At 41.1% G+C, this 23,602-nt stretch overlaps 1 protein-coding gene across 3 annotated transcripts in view; it reads right to left on the bottom strand.

Moving 5' to 3' along the window:
• ARAP2 (ArfGAP with RhoGAP domain, ankyrin repeat and PH domain 2) overlaps nucleotides 1-23,602 on the bottom strand; it is a 453,511-nt gene that overhangs the window by 307,366 nt on the left and 122,543 nt on the right. The window lies entirely within an intron of this gene.

Consider the following 23,602-nt stretch of genomic DNA (forward strand, 5'->3'; position numbering starts at 1 on the left):
TTGGATAAGTGACACACGTCACTTATCCAAGCTTGTGCCTGCCGTTTTTCATTTTTTTCACCCCCCTTTGTGCCACCTAACTACAACCCTAACTGTTGATCCCTGCCCAATCTCTCTTCATCCACCCCAATCCCCCCATCCCCCTTCTCCCTATTTTTACCCCCCTCCACCCCACTTTTGCGCCACCTCCGTGCGCAGCCGGCGAGCATTGATTGGTGATGCAGTTCACCGATCAACACTCGAGCTCGCTTTTTTTTCCTTAGCCCCGCCGTACACACATCCCGCAGCTGCGAAACTTGGATAAGTGACACAGTTCACTTATCAGAGTTTGTGCCTGCCGTTTTCCTTTTTTTTTTTCCACCCCCCCCTTGCTCCACCCCGTGCGCACATCCAGCAGCCTAGTTTTGATAAGTGACACTTATCAGCTAGGGCCTGCTGTTTTAGACTTTTTTCCACAGCTTTTTCTTTACAGAAAGTTTACACCAATCACTCCCCCCCTCACGTACACATACAGTTTTCAATAAATTGTACACCCAAGCACCATATTTACACAAAAATGTCATCAAATTCATCCCAACAGCGCTATACAATGGATGAGGCATATGCTATACTTGCCTCCGACACTGATAGCGATTTGGATGACGATCCGACTTTTCTTTATTTTTCGGATTCTTCATCCTCTTCTTCTTCCTATTCCCCTACTCATCTTCCTCCTCGGGTCCTGCGGAACCGCCACACAGACGCTCCAGGACAGAAGATGAGGCAGCGCCCACCATGCCCGCAGCTGACCCAGTGCTCCCCGTATGGACCTCGCCCCCTGAAAATTACGAGCCACTGATTCCTGATTTTGTGGCAGAATCAGGAATCAAGTTTGACACCACCGGCCTCACAGAAATTGACTTTTTCAAAGTCTTTTTCTCTGAGGATTTTGTTAACCTCATGGTGGAGCAAACTAATTTGTACGCTCGTCAATTTTTGTAGCAAAACCCGCGTTCAACATTTTCAAACTGGTCTTCTGTAGACGCAGTTGAAATGACGCAGTTTTGGGGCCAGGTCCTCCATATGGGGATACTGAAGAAGCCGGAAATTCGGCAATATTGGCAATATTTTGTACAACACTCCAGTGTTCCGAATGGTCATGGCCCGGACGCGTTTTGAGGCCATCCACAAGTTTCTGCATTATACTGATAATGCAGAGTGTCCCGCACGAGATGACCCCAACTTTGACCGTCTGTTCAAAGTTCGGCCGGTCATTGAACACTTCAACAAAAAGTTTGCTGAAGTGTACGTGCCCCAAAGGGACATCTGCGTGGATGAGTCCTTGGTTCACTTCAAGGGAAGGCTGCGATTCCGTCAATACCTGCCCAGTAAGAGGGCCAGGTACAGAATCAAACTCTATAAGTTGTGTGAGAGTACCTCAGGGTACACCCACAAGTTTAGAGTTTACGAAGGGAAGGACACCCGGATTGAACCCCCTGAGTGTCCTCCTTTCCTGGGAGTGAGTGGGAAAATTGTGTGGGATTTGGTGCACCCACTGCTGGATAAAGGTTATAACCTCTACACTGATAACTTTTATACCAGCATCCCACTCTACAAATCCCTCTCTGAGCGACGTACCGCAGCCTGCGGTACTGTCCGCAAAAATCAGAGAGGCCTCCCGAAGACGCTACTTGGGCAGATGCTCCGAAAAGGTGAGAGCAGAGCCCAATGTAGCGACCACCTGCTGGTGGTCAAGTACAAGGACAAGAGAGATGTCCATCTCTTGACCACCATACACGGTGATGACAGTACCCTCTGCACTGTACGGGGTACCTCTACACAGGTCTGCAAACCGATATGTGTAGTGGGGTACAACAAAAACATGGGGGGAGTTGATCTCTCCGATCAACTCCTACAACCGTACAATGCATTGAGGAAGGCCAAGGTGTGGTACAAAAAGCTGGCCGTGCACATCGTCCTAATGGCAATGCTCAACGCATTCCTGCTGTCACAATGTGCATGCCCCAGCGATACGACGTACCTTCAGTTCCAGGAGGTAGTGGTTAAGGCCATGATGTTTGGCGCTCAGGAAGGAGCGGGCCCCAGTACTTCAGGAACTGAAGGTGCTCATATTGTCCCAGGTTAGCATTTTCCGGGGGTGGTCCCGCCAACCGCAAGAAAAGGTAAGCCGCAAAAAAGGTGTTGAGTGTGTTACAAAAAAGGAATACGCAGGGACACCACTTATCAATGCGACACCTGCCCCGAAAAACCTGGCCTGTGCATGAAGGATTGCTTCAAATTGTACCACACCTCCATGTACTACTAATTTACATTAGATTAGTTGGGGGCACATCTAGATTTGTTCCTTGGGGGTCTAGTATCCAAAATGATGTCATATGTGGGTTTTTTCCTGTTTAGGCACATCAGGGACTCTGCAAATGGAACATGACGCCAGCAGACCATCAAAGTCTGCATTCCAAAACAACACTACTTCCCTTTCGAGCCCCGACGTTTGCCTAAACAGTTTTTTCCCACATGTGGGGTACCAGAGTACCCAGGACAAATTGGACAACAACTTTTGGGGTCCAATTTCTCCTGTTACTCTTGGGAAAATTAAAAATTGGGGACTAAATGATCATTTATGTGAGAACAAAACAGGATTTTATATTTTCACGCCTGGGCATTATAATCTTTAGTGAAACACTTGGGGGTTCAAATTGCTCACCACACATCTAGATAAGTTCCTTAGGGGGTCTAGTTTCCAAAATGGGGTTACTTGTGGGGGGTTTCCACTGTTTAGGCACATCAGACGCTCGTCAAACGCGACATGGCGTCCGATCTCAATTCCAGCCAATTTTAGGTTGAAAAAGTCAAACAGGGCTCCTTCCCTTCTGAGCCCTGCCATGTGCCCAAACAGTGGTTCCCCCCCACATATTGGGTATCAGCGTACTCAGGACAAATTTGACAACAACCTTTGGGGTCCAATTTCTCCTGTTACCCTTGGGAAAACAAAATATTGGGGACTAAATGATCATGTTTGTGGAAAAAATATGATTTTTTATTTTCACGCCCGGGTGTTATAAACTTCTGTGAAGCCCTTGGGGGTTCAAAGTGGTCACCACACATCTAGATAAGTTCCTTAGGGGGTCTAGTTTCCAAAATGGGGTCACTTGTGGGGGGTTTCCACTGTTTAGGCACATCAGATGCTCATCAAACGCGACATGGCGTCCGATCTCAATTCCAGCCAATTTTAGGTTGAAAAAGTCAAACGGGGCTCCTTCCCTTCTGAGCCCTGCCATGTGCCCAAACAGTGGTTCCCCCCCACATTTTGGGTATCAGCGTACTCACGACAAATTTGACAACAACCTTTGGAGTCCGATTTCTCCTGTTACCCTTGGGAAAACAAAATATTGGGGACTAAATGATCATGTTTGTGGAAAAAATATGATTTTTTTATTTTCACGCCCGGGTGTTATAAACTTTTGTAAAGCCCTTGGGGGTTCAAAGTGGTCACCACACATCTAGATAAGTTCCTTAGGGGGTCTAGTTTCCAAAATGGGCTCACTTGTGGGGGGCTTCCACTGTTTAGGCACATCAGACACTCGTCAAACGCGACATGGCGTCCGATCTCAATTCCAGCCAATTTTAGGTTGAAAAAGTCAAATGGGGCTCCTTCCCTTCTGAGCCCTGCCATGTGCCCAAACAGTGGTTCCCCCCCATATATTGGGTATCAGCGTACTCAGGACAAATTTGACAACAACTTTTCGGGTCCAATTTCTCCTGTTACCCTTGGGAAAATAAAAAAATTGTTGCTAAAATATTATTTTTGTGACTAAAAAGTTAAATGTTCATTTTTTCCTTCCACGTTGCTTCTGCTCCTGTGAAGCACCTGAAGGGTTAATAATCTTCTTGAATGTAGTTTTGAGTAGCTTCAGGGGTGCAGTTTTTAGAATGGTGTCACTTTTGGGTATTTTCTGCCATATAGACCCCTCAAAGTGACTTCAAATGTGAGGTGGTCCCTAAAAAAAATGGTTTTGTAAGTTTTGTTGTAAAAATTAGAAATCGCTGGTAAAATTTTAACCCTTATAACTTCCTAACAAAAAAAATGTTGTTTCCCAAATTGTGCTGATGTAAAGTAGACATGTGGGAAATGTTATTTAGTAACTATTTTGTGTCACATATTTTTCTGTTTTAAGGGCATACAAATTCAAAGTTTGAAAATTGCAACATTTTCAAAATTTTTGCCATATTTCTGTTGTTTTCATAAATAAACACAAGTTATAGCGAAAAATTTTTACCACTAAAGTGAAGTACAATATGTCACGAGAAAACATTCTCAGAATCGCCTAGATCCATTGAAGCGTTCCAGAGTTATAACCTCATAAAGGGACAGTGGTCAGAATTGTAAAAATTGGCTCGGTCATGAACGTGCAAACCACCCTTGGGGGTGAAGGGGTTAAGGAAACTAGTGTATATACCCTGTAATATTATACTTTTCAAGAAAGGCATCCAGTCCCTTCTTAAATTTTAGTAGGGAATCACTCATTACAACATCATATGGCAGAGAGTTCCATAGTCTCACTGCTCTTACAGTAAAGAATCCGCATCTGTGAGTATGCTTAAACCTACTTTTCTCCAGACATAGAGGATACCCTCTTGTCCATGTCACAGGTCTAAGAGTAAGAAGATCACTAGAAAGGTCTTTGCACTGTCCCCGCATATATTTATACATTGTAATAAGATCACCCCTAAGCCTTCAATTTTCCAAACTAAATAACCCCAAGTGTAATAACCTATCTTGGTATTGCAGACCCCCTGGTTCCCTAATAACCTTGGTCGCTCTTCTCTGCACCCGCTCTAGTTCAGCTATGTCTTTCTTATACACCGGAAACCAGAACTGTACACAGTATTCTAAGTGTGGTCGCACAAGTGACTTATATAGAGGTAAAATTATGTTCTCCTCATGAGCATCTATGCCTCTTTAATAAAAAGTTCACATACCCTCGTGATTTTGGCCTGATAACATGCACAGAAGTTGACACAAATGGGTTTGAATTGCTACTAAATGTAACATCCACACCTTTTTTTTGCTTGTAATCAGTATGTGTGCATAAAAGCTGAGTGAGTTTCTTGGATCCAGACTGATTCTTGCATCTTTCATCTAGTCAATGCAATTTCTGGATTAGGAGTCATGGAGAAAGCAAAAGAATTGTCAACGGATCTATGGGACAAGGTAGTTGAACTGTATAAAACAGGAAAACGACACAAAAATATATCCAAAGAATTGATAATGCCAGTCAGCAGCATTCAAACTGTGATTAACAAATGAAAAATCAGGGGCTTTCTAAAATCAAAACCACAGGACAGTAGACCAACACAAATGTCCTCCACAACTGCCAGGAAAATTGTTCGGGGTGCAAAGAAAAACCCACAAATAACATCAGTTAAAATACAGGACTCTCTGAAAACAAGCGGTGTGGCTGTTTCAAGTTGCACAATAAGGAGGCACTTGAAAAAAAATGGGATGCATGGTCGAGTCACCAGAAGAAAGACATTATTGCACAAATGCTGCAAAGTATCTCGCCTACAGTACACAAAACAGCACAGACACAAAGCCTCAAAACTTCTTGAACAATGTGATTTGGAGTGATGAGACCAAAATTTGAACTTTTTGTCCACAACCATAAACATTACATTTGGAGAGAGGTTAACACCAAAGGAACACCATTCCTACTGTAAAGCACAGAGGTAGATTGCTGATGTTTTGGGTGTGTGGGAGCTAAAATGGCACAGGAAACTTGGTCAAAGTTGAAGGAAAGATGAATGCAGCACATTATCAGCAAATACTGGAGGCAAATTTGCACACATCAGCCCAGAAACTGCGCATGGGACGTACTTGGACGTTCCAACATTACAACGATCCAAATACAAGGCCAAGTCGACCTGTCATTGGCTACAGCAGAACAAAGTGAAGGTTCTGGAGTGGCCTTCTCAGTCTCCTGACCTCAATATCATTGAACCACTTTGGGGAGATCTCAAGCACACAGATCATGCTAGACAGCCCAGGAAGTTACAGGAATTTGAGGCTCTTTGCCAAGAAGAGTGGGCAGCTTTACCATCTGAGAAAATAAAGAACCTCATCCACAACTACCACAAAAGACTTCAAACTGTCATTGATGTTAGAGAGGAAATACACGGTATTAAGAAAAGGGGTATGTAAACTTTTGATAAGGGTCATTTGGATGTTTTGGGTTGTCATTATTTTAATTAAAAAGAGAAAACTCAGTAGTTTGACAATAAATGGCTTCATCCAACCACTAACCATGAGTGGAGAAAAAGTTTTGGTGTTATCATTCATACAGTATTCTCTGAAAAAAAGGCCAAGAAAGCAAAAATTCTGCTGGGGTATGTAAACTTTTGAGCACAACTGTACCTGCTACTTCAGGTACTGATGAAATCTTTACCTTTGCTGCAACAATAATTGGATTACTAATGATTTAGGGCACTATGGGAAGAATCAGTCTCTGAAACCCGTGAGAACTCAGGGCAAATGATTTTTTGGTCACTTTGCCTAGCTCTCATTATTATGAGTAAGACTATTCTTGTAAAAAAATAGATTGTGTTTATATATTAACTAGCTGAAGAGCCCAGCGCTGCCCGGGCATAGTAACTAACTGTGGTTAGTTATAGCAAATTATAATTAGCCACCATCCCATAGTCCCGTGCCCATATACCCATCATACATATCCACGATCCCATAGGCCCGTGCACATATACCCATCATACATATCTTCCATCCCATAGTCCCATGCCCATATACCCATCATACATATTCTCCATCCCATAGTCCCATGCCCATATACCCATCATACATATTCTCCATCCCATAGTCCCAAGCCCATATACCCATCATACATATTCTCCATCCCATAGTCCCACCTCATATACCCATCATACATATTCGCCATCCCATAGTCGAGTGCCCATATACCCATCACACATCCTTCATCTCATAGTCCCATGCCCATATACCCATCATACATATCTTCCATTCCATAGTCCCATGCCCATATACCCATCATACATATTCTCCATCCCATAGTCCCATGCCCATATACCCATCATACATATTCTCCATCACATATTCCCATGCCCATATACCCATCATATATATTCTCCATCCCATAGTCCCACCTCATATACCCATCATACATATTCGCCATCCCATAGTCGAGTGCCCATATACCCATCACACATCCTTCATATCATAGTCCCATGCCCATATACCCATCATACATATCCTCCATCCCATAGTCCGTGCCCATATACCCATCATACATATCCGCCATCCCATAGTCCCGTGCCCATATACCTGTCATACATATCCTCCATCCCATAGTCCAGTGCCCATATACCCATCACACATCCTCCATCCAATAGTCCCGTGCCCATATACATATCCGCCATCCTATAGTCCCGTGCCCATATACCCATCACACATCCTCCATCCCATAGGCCCGTGCCCATATACCCATCATACATATCCTCCATTCCATAGTCCCATGTCCATATACCCATCATACATATCCTCCATCCCAAAGTCCCGTGCCCATATACCCATCATACATATCCGCCATCCCATAGTTGAGTGCCCATATACCCATCACACATCCTTCATCTCATAATCCCATGCCCATATACCCATCATACATATCCTCCATCCCATAGTCCCGTGCCCATATACCCATCACACATATCCGCCATCCCATAGTTCCGTGCCCATATATCCATCATACATATCCTCCATCCCATAGTCCAGTGCCCATATACTCATCACACATCCTCCATCCCATAGTCCCGTGCCCATATACATATCCGCCATCCCATAGTCCTGTGCCCATATACCCATCACACATCCTCCATCCCATAGGCCTGTGCCCATATACCCATCATACATATCCTCCATCCCATAGTCCTATGCCCATATACCCATCATACATATCCTCCATCCCATAGTCCCATGCCCATATACCCATCACACATCCTTCATCTCATAGTCCCATGCCCATATACCGATCATACATATCCTCCATCCCATAGTTCCATGCCCATATACCCATCATACATATCCACCATCCCATAGTCGAGTGCCCATATACCCATCACACATCATCCATCCCATAGTCTCGTGCCCATATACCCATCATACATATCCTCCATCCCATAGTCCCATGCCCATATACTCATCACAAATCCTCCATCCCATAGTCAACCATTATGACATCATAATGAGCGGCAGGGCTTGCAATCTATGATGACATCAGCGTCATCATGGCAATCATTATGACGTCATAATGAGGGGCGGGGCTTGATACGTACACAATGTTTCCCCATTATGCAAATAGGGGCATTATGACATCATAATGAGGGGCGGGGCTTGACACGCACACATTTTTTCCCCAGTATGTAGATAGGGACAAAATTGTTTGGTGAATTGGAACGCACTGGGTTAAAATTTCACCTCACAACATAGCTTAGGACTCTCTCGGGGTCCAGACGTGCGACTGTGCCAAATTTTGTGGCTGTGGCTGTAGCTGCGATGGTGTGGATGCCTATCCCGGTCATACACACATACACACATACATACATACACACATACACACATACATACATACACACATACACACATACATACATACACACATACACACATACACACATACATACATACATACATACATACATACACACATACACACATACACACATACAGTCATGGCCAAAAGTATTGACACCCCTGCAATTCTGTCAGATAATATTCAGTTTCTTCCTGAAAATGATTGCAAACACAAATTCTTTGGTATTATTATCTTCATTTAATTTGTCTTAAATGAAAAAACACAAAAGAGAATGAAGCAAAAAGCAAAACATTGATCATTTCACACAAAACTCCAAAAATGGGCCGGACAAAAGTATTGGCACCCTCAGCCTAATACTTGGTTGCACAACCTTTAGCCAAAATAGCTGCGACCAACCACTTCCGGTAACCATCAATGAGTTTCTTACAATGCCCTGCTGGAATTTTAGACCATTCTTCTTTGGCAAACTGCTCCAGGTCCCTGATATTTGAAGGGTGCCTTCTCCAAACTGCCATTTTTAGATCTCTCCACAGGTGTTCTATGGGATTCAGGTCTGGACTCATTGCTGGCCACCTTAGAAGTCTCCAGTGCTTTCTCTCAAACCATTTTCTAGTGCTTTTTGAAGTGTGTTTTGGGTTATTGTCCTGCTGGAAGACCCATGACCTCTGAGGGAGACCCAGCTTTCTCACACTGGGCCCTACATTATGCTGCAAAATTTGTTGGTAGTCTTCAGACTTCATAATGCCATGCACACGGTCAAGCAGTCCAGTGCCAGAGGCAGCAAAGCAACCCCAAAACATCAGGGAACCTCCGCCATATTTGACTGTAGGGACCGTGTACTTTTCTTTGAATGCCTCTTTTTTCTCCTGTAAACTCTATGTTGATGCTTTTGCCCTAAAAGCTCCACTTTTGTCTCATCTGACCAAAGAACATTCTTCCAAAATGTTTTAGGCTTTTTCAGGTAAGTTTTGGCAAACTCCAGCCTGGCTTTTTTATGTCTCGGGGTAAGAAGTGGAGTCTTCCTGGGTCTCCTACCATACAGTCCCTTTTCATTCAGATGCCGACGGATAGTACGGGTTGACACTGTTGTACCCTCGGACTGCAGGGCAGCTTGAACTTGTTTGGATGTTAGTGGAGGTTCTTTATCCAACATCCGCACAATCTTGCGTTGAAATCTCTTGTCAGTTTTTCTTTTCCGTCCACATCTAGGGAGGTTAGCCACAGGGCCATGGGCTTTACACTTCTTGATGACACTGCGCACGGTAGACACAGGAACATTCAGGTCTTTGGAGATGGACTTGTAGCCTTGAGATTGCTCATGCTTCCTCACAATTTGGTTTCTCAAGTTCTCAGACAGTTCTTTGGTCTTCTTTCTTTTCTCCATGCTCAATGTGGTACACACAAGGACACAGGACAGAGGTGGAGTCAACTTTAATCCATGTCAACTGGCTGCAAGTGTGATTTAGTTATTGCCAACACCTGTTAGGTGCCACAGGTAAGTTATAGGTGCTGTTAATTACACAAATTAGAGAAGCATCACATGATTTTTCGCACAGTGCCAATACTTTTGTCCACCCTCTTTTTTATGTTTGGTGTGGAATTATATCCAATTTGGATTTAGGACAATTCTTTTTGTGTTTTTTCATTTAAGACAAATTAAATGAAGATAATAATACCAAAGAATTTGTGTTTGCAATCATTTTCAGGAAGAAACTGAGTATTATCTGACAGAATTGCAGGGGTGTGAATACTTTTGGCCATGACTGTACATACATACATACATACATACACACTTTGAGCTTTATATATTAGATTATGTAATCACTGATTAAAGCATTCATGAAATTTTTTAAGTAGCATACCCTTTACCCTTATTTTACAACATTATTAGTGCTTGCACTGCTAGATACAATATGACCTGGTTATGTTGTATTACATATTTTGGCATTTGCAGCCCTTTATTTTACAATTTGCACTATAAAGTCTAAACATTTTTAGCTTCAAAACACTGTTTGTTTTATATTTAATTAACAATGTACGTAATAGCAAACTTGTCTCTGCTACTTCTGATTGTTGACATCTTCAACTCTGCCAAAAAAGGTTCCTGATTATGAACGCATCTCTGCTTTCTTGGTGCTGTTTTATCTATAACTTTAGTGTTTCTTGTTATCTAGTAACCAACTTATTTTTGCGATCTCACAGTTGCCGCATCTTCAGCAATGCTGTATTAAGCTCCTGATAACCAAGTTATTTCAACTATCCTGATGCTGCAAAATCTTCTACTCTGCTGCTCCACAAATTTGGCTCTGCTGCCTCTAGTGTTTCCTGCTATGCTTATAGATTTGAAATCTTAAATATCTAGCTGCACTTGTCCTCATTGTACACATGTACCGGTGATGGGAGCTGATGGATTGCACCCCGATACACAAGGGTTAAATGTATTTTTATGCACTTGTATGTGTTACAAGTATAATACCCCCTGGGGCTGCAATCAGCTGGGACAGGGTTAACAGAAATGGCCAGCCCAGTTGGGGAGGGGGAACTGAGTACTAATTACAGAGGCATGAAGTGACAGTCAATGCGAGGGCAGCAGTGAGTTTGCAACAGGAAAAGATGGACTCTGAGGCAATGTCTGGAGGCAGACAGTGTGTGCGGTGCGTACACACTAGAGAGAGAGAGGACAGTATCTAAGAAGACTGTGTTTACCAAGCAAACTCTCCAGAGTGAGAGGGATGGAGAAAACAGCAGGCAGAAGTGATGGTGTGCAGAAACACAGACAATGACCTAGCGGGTCATGAGACCAGAGCAGGAAGGTCCTAAAGGGTAGAACTAGTACTTGTGCATACTGGGGAGCACAAGGCGGAAAGTAAGAACTGGCAACGCCGGGAGTGGGGTCAGACTAGCCAAGGTCAGTAACAGGAGGACAGCACAGGACAAAAGGAGTGAGACAAAAATGTAGTCAGGAGACAAGCCGAAGGCAATTACCAAAGGAGCCGAACAACGAGATACAGAATCAACAGGCAATAGGAAAGTGAGGGACAGACCGGATCAGAACCAGGGAACATACATGCAGTGCAGGCACAAGGCACAAACACACAAAACACCAGGGTCAACTTAACTCAGCCGAGAGCAGGAGTATAACTGACAGAGAATCCTAGTACAGCGTGGGTATAAATATCCTTCCCAGATCCAAAAGGAGGCCACAACAATTACCCCTGAGAGGTCAGGGCATTAACCCTGCCCAAACCATGACAGGCGGAATGTATTGGAAACCAGAAATATAAAAGTAAGGAAGATCCCCAAGGGCTAGGAAAGCTGAAGAAGGGGATATGCCGCCAATCCCGAGAATCAGTTGCATCTGATACCTGTGGGAAAAATGACAACTCGTTGGACCTTATCCTTTGAACCTTTTTGTAAATGCTGTACAGACTGCCATTCACAAAGCAAAAGTTTGTTTTTTTATCAACCATGTGTCTCCTGGATTATTTGCTCCCCTGGTTCCAGAGGAAGGATTCCTGGAGTCAGAAGAGGCCTGCAGGCCACAAGTAATTTCGAAGCACCACATACAGTGAAGGAAATAATTATTTGATCCCTTGCTGATTTTGTAAGTTTGCCCACTGACAAATACATGAACAGTCTATAATTTTAAGGGTAGATTAATTTCAACATTGAGAGATGTAATATCAAAATTAAAATCCAGAAAATCACATTGTATAAATTATATAAATTTCTTTGAATTTTGCACTTAGAAATAAGTATTTGATCCCCTACCAACCATTAAAAGTTCTGGCTCCTACAGACCAGTTAGACATTACTAATCAGCTTGTTACCTGCATTAAAGACAGCTGTCTTACATAGTCACCTTTATAAAAGACTCCTCTCCACAGACTTAATTAATCAGTTAGACTCTGACGTATACAACATGGGCAAGACCAAAGAGATTTCTAAGGATGTTAGGGACAAGATCTTAGACCTGCACAAAGCTGGAATGGGCTACAAAACCTTATGTAAGACACTGGGTTAGAAGCAGACAACTTTTGCAAAAGTAAGAAAATGGAAGAAATACAAAATGACTGCCAATCGACATTGATCTGGGGCACCATGCAAAATCTCACCTCGTGGGGCATGCTTGACCTCGAGGAAGGTGGTAGATCAGGCTAAAACTACATGATGGAACTTGTTAATCATCTCAAGGCAGTTGGGACCACAGTCACCAAGAAAACCATTGCTAACACATTACATCGTAAAGGTTTGAAATCCTGCATAGCCAGCAAGGTCCCACTGTTCAAGAATGCACATGTGCAGGCCTGTCTGAAATATGTCAACGAACACCTGGATGATTCTGTGAGTGATTGGGAGAAGGTGAGTTCTTTGGAATTAGCGCAACTTGTATTTGGAGGAAGATAAATGCTGGCTATGACCCAAAGAACACTGTCCCCACTGTCAAGCATTGAAGTGGAAACATTATGTTTTGGGGGGTGTTTATCTGCTAAGGGCACAGGACTACTTCACTGCAACAATTGGAGAATGGAAGGAGCCACTGTACTGTAAAATTCTGATGAACTCCTTGCCCTCACCAGAACATTAAAAGGAGGTCATGGCAGGGTCTTCCAGAAAGACCATAGCACTATTAATTAACGGCACTGTGGAAAAAGTTTATAGCACCCCCCAGAGTCAGATTTGGGTTGGTTTTTACCGACTCTGGTTTTGCGATTGCCGTTATTAACCATATAGCAGCAACCGTAAAAAAAAGACTGATGTGCCATTTAATTTCTCTCTCCTCTGATGTGATCGCACGTCAGAGGAGAGAGAAATAGGGTCCCCGATCCCCCACGGTATCTCCCGGTGGTCCTCTGCCCTCGTGCTTCCCCCCATGGGTGCCAACATTTCCTTCCAGGAAAAAATGGTGGGTGCATACGTAGTGCGCCCAACGAGATCTGCCGACTGCTTTGAGCAGGGGGTTGGACCAGATGGCCCAGGAGGTCCCTTCCAACTCTACGATTCTATGATTCTATGATTCTATGATTCTATGACCGGCACCAATAGGAACATTTTTCCAATAGGTTCATTTTGGTCACTGTGATAGACCCTATCACAGTGATCAAAATAAAAAAATAATAAATAAACCACCCCTTTATCACCCCCCATAGTTAAGGAAAAATAATGAAATAAAGAAAATGTATTCATTTTCATTTTTACATTAGGGATAGAGTTAGGGTTAGTGTTGGAATTAGGGTTAGGGTTGAAATTAGGGTTAGGATTATTGTTGGAATTAGAGTTAGAGTTGGAATTAGGGTTAGGGTTGGGATTAGGGTTAGGGTTGTTATTAGGGTTAGCATTATGGTTAGGGTTGGGATTAGGGGTGTGTTGGAGTTAGGTTTGTGGTTAGGGTAATGGCTAGGGTTGGGATTAGGGTTAGGGTTGAGGTTAGGGTTGAGATTAGGGTTAGGGGTGTGCTGGGGTTAACTTTGTGGTTAAAATTATGGTTAGTGTTGGGATTAGTGTTAGGGGTGTGCTGATATTAAGGTTGGAGTTAGAATTGAGGGGTTTCCACTGTTTAGGCACATCAGGGGGTCTCCAAAGGTGATGCGGCTCCACCATTGATTCCAGCCAATTTTGCATTCTAAAAGTCAAATGGTGCTCCCTCCCTTCTGAGCCCCGAAGTGTACACAAACAGTGGTTTATCCCAACATATGGGGTATCAGCGTACTCAGATTGCAAATTGCACATCAACTTTGGGGGTCTAGTTTCTCCTGTTAACCTTGGGAAAATAAAAAATTGGGGGCTAAAGCATCATTTTTGTGGAAAAAATATGATATTTTAATTTTCACTGCACTACATTATAAACTTCTGTAAAGCACTTGGGGGTTCGAAGTGCTCACCACAAATCTAGATAAGTTCCTTAAGGGGTCTAGTTTCCTAAATGGGGTTTCCACTGTTTAAGTACATCAGGGGCTATCCAAATGCAACTTGGTATCCGATCTCAATTCCAGCCAATTCTGCACTGAAAAAGTCAAACGGAGCTCCTACCATTCCAAGCCAAGCCGTGCGCCCAAACAGTAGTCTACCCCCACATATGGGGTATCAGTGTATTCAGGAAAAAATGCACAACAAATTTTGTGGTTCATTTCTCTTATTACATTATTGTTCTGAAGTAAAATGTTTGTAAAAAAGTTAAATGTTAATTTTTTCCTTCCATATTATTTCAGTTCCTGTGAAGCACGTAAAGGGTTAATAAACTTCTTGAATGTGGTTTTGAGCACCTTGAGGGGTGCAGGTTTTAGAATGGTGTTACTTTTGTTTGTTTTTTTTAAATATTCACCCTTCAAAGTGACTTCAAATGTGAGGTGGTCTCTAAAAAAATGGTTTTGTAAATTTTGTTGCAAAAATGAGAAATCGCTGGTTTAATGCTTATAACTTCCTAACAAAAAAAGGTTAAAAAATTGTGCTGATGCAAAGTAGACATGTATGAACTGATATTTATTAATAAAGATGAGCGACTTTGCCTTTTTTAGGGTCGAGTCGGGTTTCATGAAACCCAACTTTCTCAAAAGTCGAGTCGAATGAAATCATCCGACTATCGGGAAAAGTCGAAGGTCCGCCTGAAACATGAAACTCAATGCAAGTCAATGGGGAAGCAAAGTCAGCAGGGAGTGGAGGACACCAACATGCCGGACCGCTTTTTTAAAGTGCGTGAAATCTGTCTCTCTCTCCCCGGACGCTGCACATGTCATCTCGTTGCCCATAGTGTACGTCCTTGCTCATTGGCTGAAAAAAAAGTCACGTGCAAGCATTTTGTGAAATCCGACTTTGGAGCTCGGGCCGACGACCACATGGCCGACCTCACGCTATGGCGAAAGTCGGCGACTTTTGAATCTGACCAACCTGTTTCGCTCAACTCTATTTATCAAGTATTTTGCGTCACATATCTCTCTGATTTAAGTACATAAAAATTAAGTTTGAAAATTGCAACATTTTAATTTGTTTTGCCATTTTTCCATTTTTTCATGAATAAACACAAGTCATATCGAAGACATTTTACCACTAACATGAAGTAAAATATGTCAGGAAAAAAAAAATCTCAGAATCAACAGGATCTGTTAAAGCGTTCCCGAGTTATAACCTCATAAAATGATAGTGGTCAGAATTGTAAAAATTGGCCTGGTCATTAAGCTGCAAATTGGCTCCATCACTAAGGGGTTAACATTCACTTTCTATGTGTTCAACAGGTTTCTTTTTTTTAAGTTTTACATTGTGGACAGAATCTATGTCACTTATGCCTGATTCATCATTTGTGAATTTTTCAAAAGTTATAAAATTTGTTGCAAGTTTACTTAAGTTTCTCCCTGGTATGATTTTATGTTTGCCAGAAATTTTCTGCTATTGTGCAACATTTTAGCGAAACATGCAACTTTTTGCACCAAAAGGTTGCAAAACACATAAAGATGAAAAATATCATTTTGATTTTTCACAAAATTCGCATTCATTTCATTTTGAGGAATTTGGTGCAAAATTTGAAACCATGTCAAAATACAAAAAAAAGAAAACTAACTTAAAAAAAATCGTTCAGCCTGAATGTGGCCCTTTATTGCCTATACAGTACATGTTAACTCTTTCAGAAAAACTAAGCTCTGTCTGCTGCAAGGGTGTATTAAATTTCTCTGCACAGAATGTCGGATGTAAAAACTGCAATTTAGTATTAAAAGATGGACATTGACTTGAAGACGAATTGAGCAGAAATACTTAAACAGGATGAAGGATGACGAATGCCTGGAACATATGGCGCAGCAATCATATGCCAATAAATAGAACCACTAATTAAAACATACGTCTGCTCCTTCCCTCCAGTCATTCTTACTTATGATGCCTTCAAAATAAATATTTGATTTTAACTTGAGATGTAAATTTTAGACATTTTCTTGGAATTGCCATCTATTATACGTGGTGTAACTATAAGATTCTTTGCCTGAAGCGTCCCTTGTACTGTTGGTTAACCAATCCAAGCACACGCAAAAAATTACCGTTTAGACACTAAATTTTAGAATAAATATGTCTGCTGGCTATTAGGACTACTAGGCAGCAATGTACATCAAGTTGGACGGTATTTGTTGGATTATTTGAGTAGACGGCATTGCAGGCAGTGATTTGGTAGGAATATATTCTGAGGATGACATAGTAGTGTCGGGCTGTAATAACTCAACATAGCACTATAAAGCAATTTGAATCCGAAACACATCCACTCACTGACTCAAGGGCAAAAGCCTTTTAAATAAATCTACAAATGAAAGGTTGCACCTCCTTAGTGTATACCCACTAGATATGATGATCATTAACACTGTGCATAGATTTCATCTCACATTCAGTGCCAGAGGTAACACAACTGGGAGCATTTATCACATGTAATAACTAGATACATTTTGGTCCCCATTCCTCCTTTTTCTATGATTTCCCCAAAGTCTCTTCCTTAGCTCCGTTTATCAATATATTTTTACTCTAGTTTCCTCCTCCTATTATTTTTATACCTCAAAGGACCTTGACTGAATCTATTTCTTCCATTGTAATCTGATTCTCGAAATATATTCAAGCGACGCTTACTCAATTCTTCATTCCGCCTGGCAGCTCAATTTTGCCTGTCTTATTTTAGTGCTTCCCGTCCTGTCAGTAATTTATGGGATTACAATTAATTAGAATTATTTCTTTCCAAAAACAAAACCAAAAAAATCAAACCGTGATTTGTTTTAGACTCCGCCACCTCCGAATGAAAGTGCGTAAAATAATCTAGCAACCCAAATTAAAACGATATAAAAACCGTAACTCTTTTTTTTTTTGGATCATGCAAATAGATTATCCTCAATTGGAACATAGCTTGTCATTAAGAAAAATGCAGAAAATCAAACACCTGCCTTGACAGTATTCGGGGAAAAAAAAAAAATCAATATTGAGTAGTAAATTATTCAGCAATAAAAAATAAATATTTTATAAATTGCGGCTTGAATATTGTGGCGCACTTTATTAATTCCGGCTGCTATTTATGTATAGAATGTATTTTCCACACTTTGCTATGACAAATTAATTAAATTACTAAAATGGTTTGTAAAATTAGAACTCTTCTGTCGAACTAATTAAATAAAGAATGATTGCATCACTTTGTACAGATGCAGCAGATGTTTTTACGCCCGCTTCATTACTTTGTGTCTGCAATGCATTTCAAGGCCTAATCTAATGCCGATACAAACAATGTTTTGGTTATCTGCCTAACACATAATCAATGCGCTTTTCTCTCAAATATTTTATTGGGTTATTATGCTTGTAGATGTAATGAACTTCTCTTAATTTACGCGCTTTTAATTGGGAAATAAATACTATGAATAGATTTATTTTACATGCAGCGTGCATCTGTTTCTATTAATTTCACATTACTTATGCTGTCATAGATCCATTGGTCAAAGGACTTAGCACAAGCAAATATTTTTCTTAGACTCACATAGTTGGGAGACTGGCAAAATAACTTTTCTAAAAAAAAGTATTGTGTAATAATATGGCAATGCAGACATAGGGTGACTTTTGTACATTGAGATTTTGCAGTTTGCAGACGTTAGTTTTTGCATCATCGTAACTGTCCGGGTGGTGATCATGTTTATTATCAAAAAAATTAGTTCATCTTAATCATAATACCAAACTTAACCTCATGGGATTCTGCTGTTTTATATACTTTTTTTTTTAAATTGTAAGGATTGTTCAAACATAAGTTTCAAGAACTAAATTATATATACAAAATTATTTATAAACCGAAAGGTAAAAATGATTTAATATTAACAAAGGGGAAATAAAAAAGAAAGGGAAAATAAGCGTTTAAAAAGTAAAGCAATATTCTAAAAGTCTGCTTATGACTTGCGCACGGGACCATATTTGCTGTCTGTCCGAATGTGATTTGACAAAACATCACATCACACACCGACCAGTTTTATGCTATGAGGCCATGCACGTTTTGATTTTTTTCTTACGATAGAGCCAGTCCGGAGAAAAAAATCATGGCATGCCAAAGTTTGATCAGGTATTTGGATCAAACTTAGCCATGAAAGTCAATCAGTGCATTTTTTTCCATCTTCTCCTCTTCCACAAGGATCAGATCAAACTAAACTTGGAGTGTAATTTGTATGATCAACTTAATTCTCTTGGATGAAAGAACATTTAGTCATGTGTGTTAGGCATCAGGATTCTTCTGCTGCACTGGATGGATTCCAAGCTGTGTCTCCCTATGCAGTCTCCCATTTAGCTTCAGCCACAGTGGGTGCTGCTCAGCAAAGACATCAGCCCCAGCATCTTGCTCAGACTCATGCTGTTTACTTGGTTACTGCTGGCTCTCCAGCCAAAGCTATAGTAACTAGCAATAGGCAGCAGCGAACAGACGTTCCTGGGTCTAAGTCCAGAAATCACTCTACTGAGCATGCTCGTGAGGCGACTTCTCATTGGTGGTCAGTCGTCAGCTGCTTGGGTGACTTGGCAGTTCCGCATTGATCCACGAGCAAGGTCCTATCTGACTGGACTTGAACAGGAACATATAAAAGGTCCTCTGGAGCATGCGTCAGCGTGCTGAGATCATATGTGTTATGTGTGTTGGTGGACTCTTACCACCCTGTGTGCACATGTGCCTCTAATAGCACTGCAAGTGTTTTTCTAGACAGGCAGTGTAGGGTGGGAACTCCCATTTGAAATTAGCATCTGCAGCGGGCGTCCTAAAGCACACCCTGTGTCAGACCTGTGTCAACCACCGGCTTAGTCTACTCTGGGGGGGTTAAGTTTCAGGGACCCCACTAGCGTCAATACTTGCTGTACTCCTGTGATGCCTAACAGGGTATAGCTCCAAGTGCTCTTTCATTGTACCGCTCTGTGGAGCAACCGAGCAGGTTCTTTGCACTCTTTCCACACGTAGAGACATTTAACTCTGTGTGTGTCTATGGTGCTTGCACACAGCATCCCTCCACCATTGTTTACTAGCTGCGGTTCCTCCATCACCACACGGTGGATCCCAGGTGGTGAACGCACCTTATTATTATATTATACTAGGTGCGTTCCGCCAACACTAACAATGTGACCCTAGTTTAAGTAGCAGAAGCATTTATTAAATATTTTGTCAAATATTATCAAATGTAAACAATAATTCACAGAAAATTGCAATACTGTGGGGAAAAAAAGTAGTCAACCACTAATTGTACAAGTTCTCCCACTTAAAAAGATGAGAGAGGTCTGTAATTGACATCATAAATAGACCACAACTATGAGAGTCAAAATGAGAAAGCAAATCCAAAAAATCACCTTGTTTGATTTGGCAAGATTTATTTTGCAAATTATGGTGGAAAAAAAGTATTAGGTCATTAACAAAAGTTCACCTCAAAATTTTGCTATATATCCTTTGTTGGCAATGACAGAGGTCAAATGTTTTCTATAAGTCTTCACAAGGTTGTCACACACTGTTGGTGGTATGTTGGCCCATTCCTCCATGCAGATCTCCTCTAGAGCAGTGATGTTTTGGGCCTGTCATTGGGCAACACAGACTTTCAAATCCTTCCAAAGGTTTTCTATGGGGTTGAGATCTGGAGACTGGCTAGGCCACTCCAGGACCTTCATATGCTACTTATGAAGAAACTCCTTCATTGCCCTGGTGGTGTGCTTGGGATCATTATCATGCTGAAAGACCCATCCATGTTTCATCTTCAATGCCCTTGCTGATGGAAGGAGGTTTGCATTCAAAATCTCACGATAGATGGCCCCATTCATGCTTTCATGTACACAAATCAGTCATCCTGGTTCCTTTGCAGAGAAACAGCCCCAAAGCATGATGTTGCTACCCCCATGCTTCACAGTAGGTATGGTGCTCTTTGGATTCAACACAGCATTTTGTCTTCTCCAAACACAAGTTTTTTTTCTACTAAACAGTTCTACTTTGGGTTTATCAGACCATATGACATTCTGCCAATACTCTTCTGGATAATCCAAATGCTCTCTAGCAAACCTCAGACGGGCCCAGACATCTACTGGCTTAAGCAGGGGGACGTGTCTGACACTGTAGGATCTGAGTCCCTGGCAGCATAGTGTGTTACTGATTGTAGCCTTTGTTACAGACTTCAAGCTCTATGCAGGTCATTCACTAAATTCACCATTCTTGTGATCATTTTGACCCCACGGGGTGAGATCTTGCGTGGAGCCCCAGATCGAGGGAGATTATCAGAGGTCTTGTATGTCTTCCATTTTCTTATTATGCAAAAAATAAAAAGAGGGGGAGCACACTAAGGCGGTAAATGAGGGACACCAGCGTGTTTAACAAAGGTAATCCACTCACCTGATGTGGTTGTGGTTTCAATTTCACATTTAAAATATTTTTTGGCTCTCCTCCTTTTCTAGGTGGGTGTCCTCTTCTTCGAACTGATCACTTCCGCTGTTATCTTTACCTTCTTCTCCTTTTTCCCTTCTCTTTATCCTTTTTGCCGTTGGTCCTGTTACTCCCTGTGCTGGTCCAACTGGTAATGAAATTTTTCTTCGTCATATGGGTGTTCTAATAGATATCACCTTTTTGATGGTGTCAAATCAGACGACGTTCTGGTGGAGCTGCGAGTTAGTGGTGTCATCACTATAGATTGGAGTGTGGGCTATCTTATATGAGATCAAAACCCCCCAATGTTCTTTTACCTAGATGATGTAATCATGGTGCTGAAGCTTTAAAGTAACCTTAGATAATGACTACAGAAGCTAAAAGCAGCTAGAATTGGCAATTATGCTCTTAATCCATTGTTTAGCCGCGGAAACATGGGTTCTAAACTCCAATCGTTTTTTGCTGAATTGCACATCGATTTACATAATTTTATTTTTTTTATATATGTTGAATATCAGTTTTAGCATTTTAGATTAGATAAATGTTTTTATCTACAGTTTTATAATATTTTTCCATCAGGATGATAACTTTCAGGTTTTTCAGTTCAATGTGGCCGTTCCCACAGGAACTGACATCATTCAGATGTCATCTGCGTAATGTATATAATGGTTTCTTGTTAACTGACTGTAATATTGCTGCCCTGATGAAGTGGCCAGGAGGCCATGAAACACATTGGCTTGAATGTGAATAAAGGTTTGCTTGCATCTTCGGTTGGTTCCTTCTGGTCTAGCGCGGACAAACCCCGACTTTTCTCTTCTCTATTATTTTCTTATTATTGCTCCCACAGTTGATTTCATCACACCAAGCTGTTTGCCTATTGCAGATTCAGTCTTTCCAACCTGGTGCAGGGCAACAATTTTGTTTCTGGTATCCTTCGACAGCTCTTTGGTCTACTCTTCACCAAAGTGGAGATTGGAGTGTGACTATTTGAGGTTGTGTACAGGTGTCATTTACACTGATAACAAGTTCAAACAGGTGCCATTACTACAGGTGAGTGGAGGCCATCCCCAATGACTCTCAGGAAATATTGGACAATATCAGACCAAAATAAATCCCATAACTGACTGATTAAGTGGCAACAAAAGTCCTGGGACAAAAACAAGACAGTTGCTGTCATTCGTCAGCCAGCAGCCAACGCGGAAACATAGGGACCACAAATCAGTACAGATGTCACTGTAGCCCATCAGAAATAGCAATTGACATGTGCCTGATCTATAAAATAACCTAACATTTAATTTTTTAAGAGGTTTCTACCCTCTGTAGGAAGTGATTAAACATTACTAAGATGCAAATCATTCCAACTAATAGGAGCCCCAATGATCCTATGAATGAAGAGTAATATAAATTTTCACGGCACAATGCTTAAGACACTGTACTGGAAACTATAAGAAAGCCCCTTTAGTTGGGAAATGAGATGGGTTGTGGTTCTGAACTTGAGCTGTGGTTCTAAACTTGAGCTTTGCAATGAAGCAGAAATTCCACAATAACTTTTGCCCTCACTTTTTGGGGATCACTGAAGGTCTTAGAAATTTGTGGAATAAATATTTTATAAAAAAGAACCATTACAGGAGATAGCTATAATATCTTATTGGCTTACAATAATTTTCAAAAGGAATTCAATAGATTTTACATGATAAAATAATGATACTTTACAATATACACTGAGATAATTCTTTCTTTCTTTTCTTCCAGCTATATTGGCTGCAGTAATATAAAAGTAATAGACCAACTCTTTGTGCATGATGTTCTTGTCGTCTGACCTCCACTTCTATAAATGAGTTCTCATGAGTGGAGGTTAGAAGACAGAAAATCCGTGAATAAAGGTCTTTTGATGCAGCCATGGTAACCCTGAAGTAATGGAAAATATTAAAATAATCGCAACCGAAGAAGATAAGAAAATACAAATGTGGTATTATTTTTATAATTTTTTTTCAAAAAGGTATTAAATACAGATTGCAGATTATTTCTATTTTATGTAAATGTGGTAAATTTCTCCAATAATTAGGAAATTTCTTCTCCGTGAATCATCAGGTAGATAGTTTTATAATATAATTTAGACACAAACATGAAGCCAGAAAATATACTGATGAAAGATATGAGGTGCAGCAAAGAAGACCCAAGACAACATACTCGGAAGGGAGGTAAGAAAATTTCTAAAACAATCCACAGGGAGGAGATTGAAACAAACCAATATCCTCTAAACTGCATGCTCACAAACACCAGAAGCCTGACAAACAAGATGGAAGAACTAGAAGCAGAAATATTTACAGGTAAATATGACATAGTGGGAATAACCGAGACATGGTTAGATCAAAGCTAAGACTGGGCAGTTAACTTACAGGGTTACAGTCTGTTTAGAAAGGATCATAAAAATCGGAGTGGAGGAGGGGTTTGTCTTTATGTAAAGTCTTGTCTAAAGTCCACTTTAAGGGAAGATATTAGTGAAGGGAATGAGGATGTTGAGTCCATATAGGTCGAAATACATGGAGGAAAAATAGTAACAAAATTCTCATTGGGGTCTGTTACAGACTCACAGATATAAAAGAAATCATGG

The sequence above is a fragment of the Dendrobates tinctorius genome, unplaced genomic scaffold (genome assembly GCF_039654945.1).
Source record: "Dendrobates tinctorius isolate UK_male_01 unplaced genomic scaffold, ASM3965494v1 ptg000039l, whole genome shotgun sequence".
Classification (NCBI taxonomy): domain Eukaryota; kingdom Metazoa; phylum Chordata; class Amphibia; order Anura; family Dendrobatidae; genus Dendrobates; species Dendrobates tinctorius.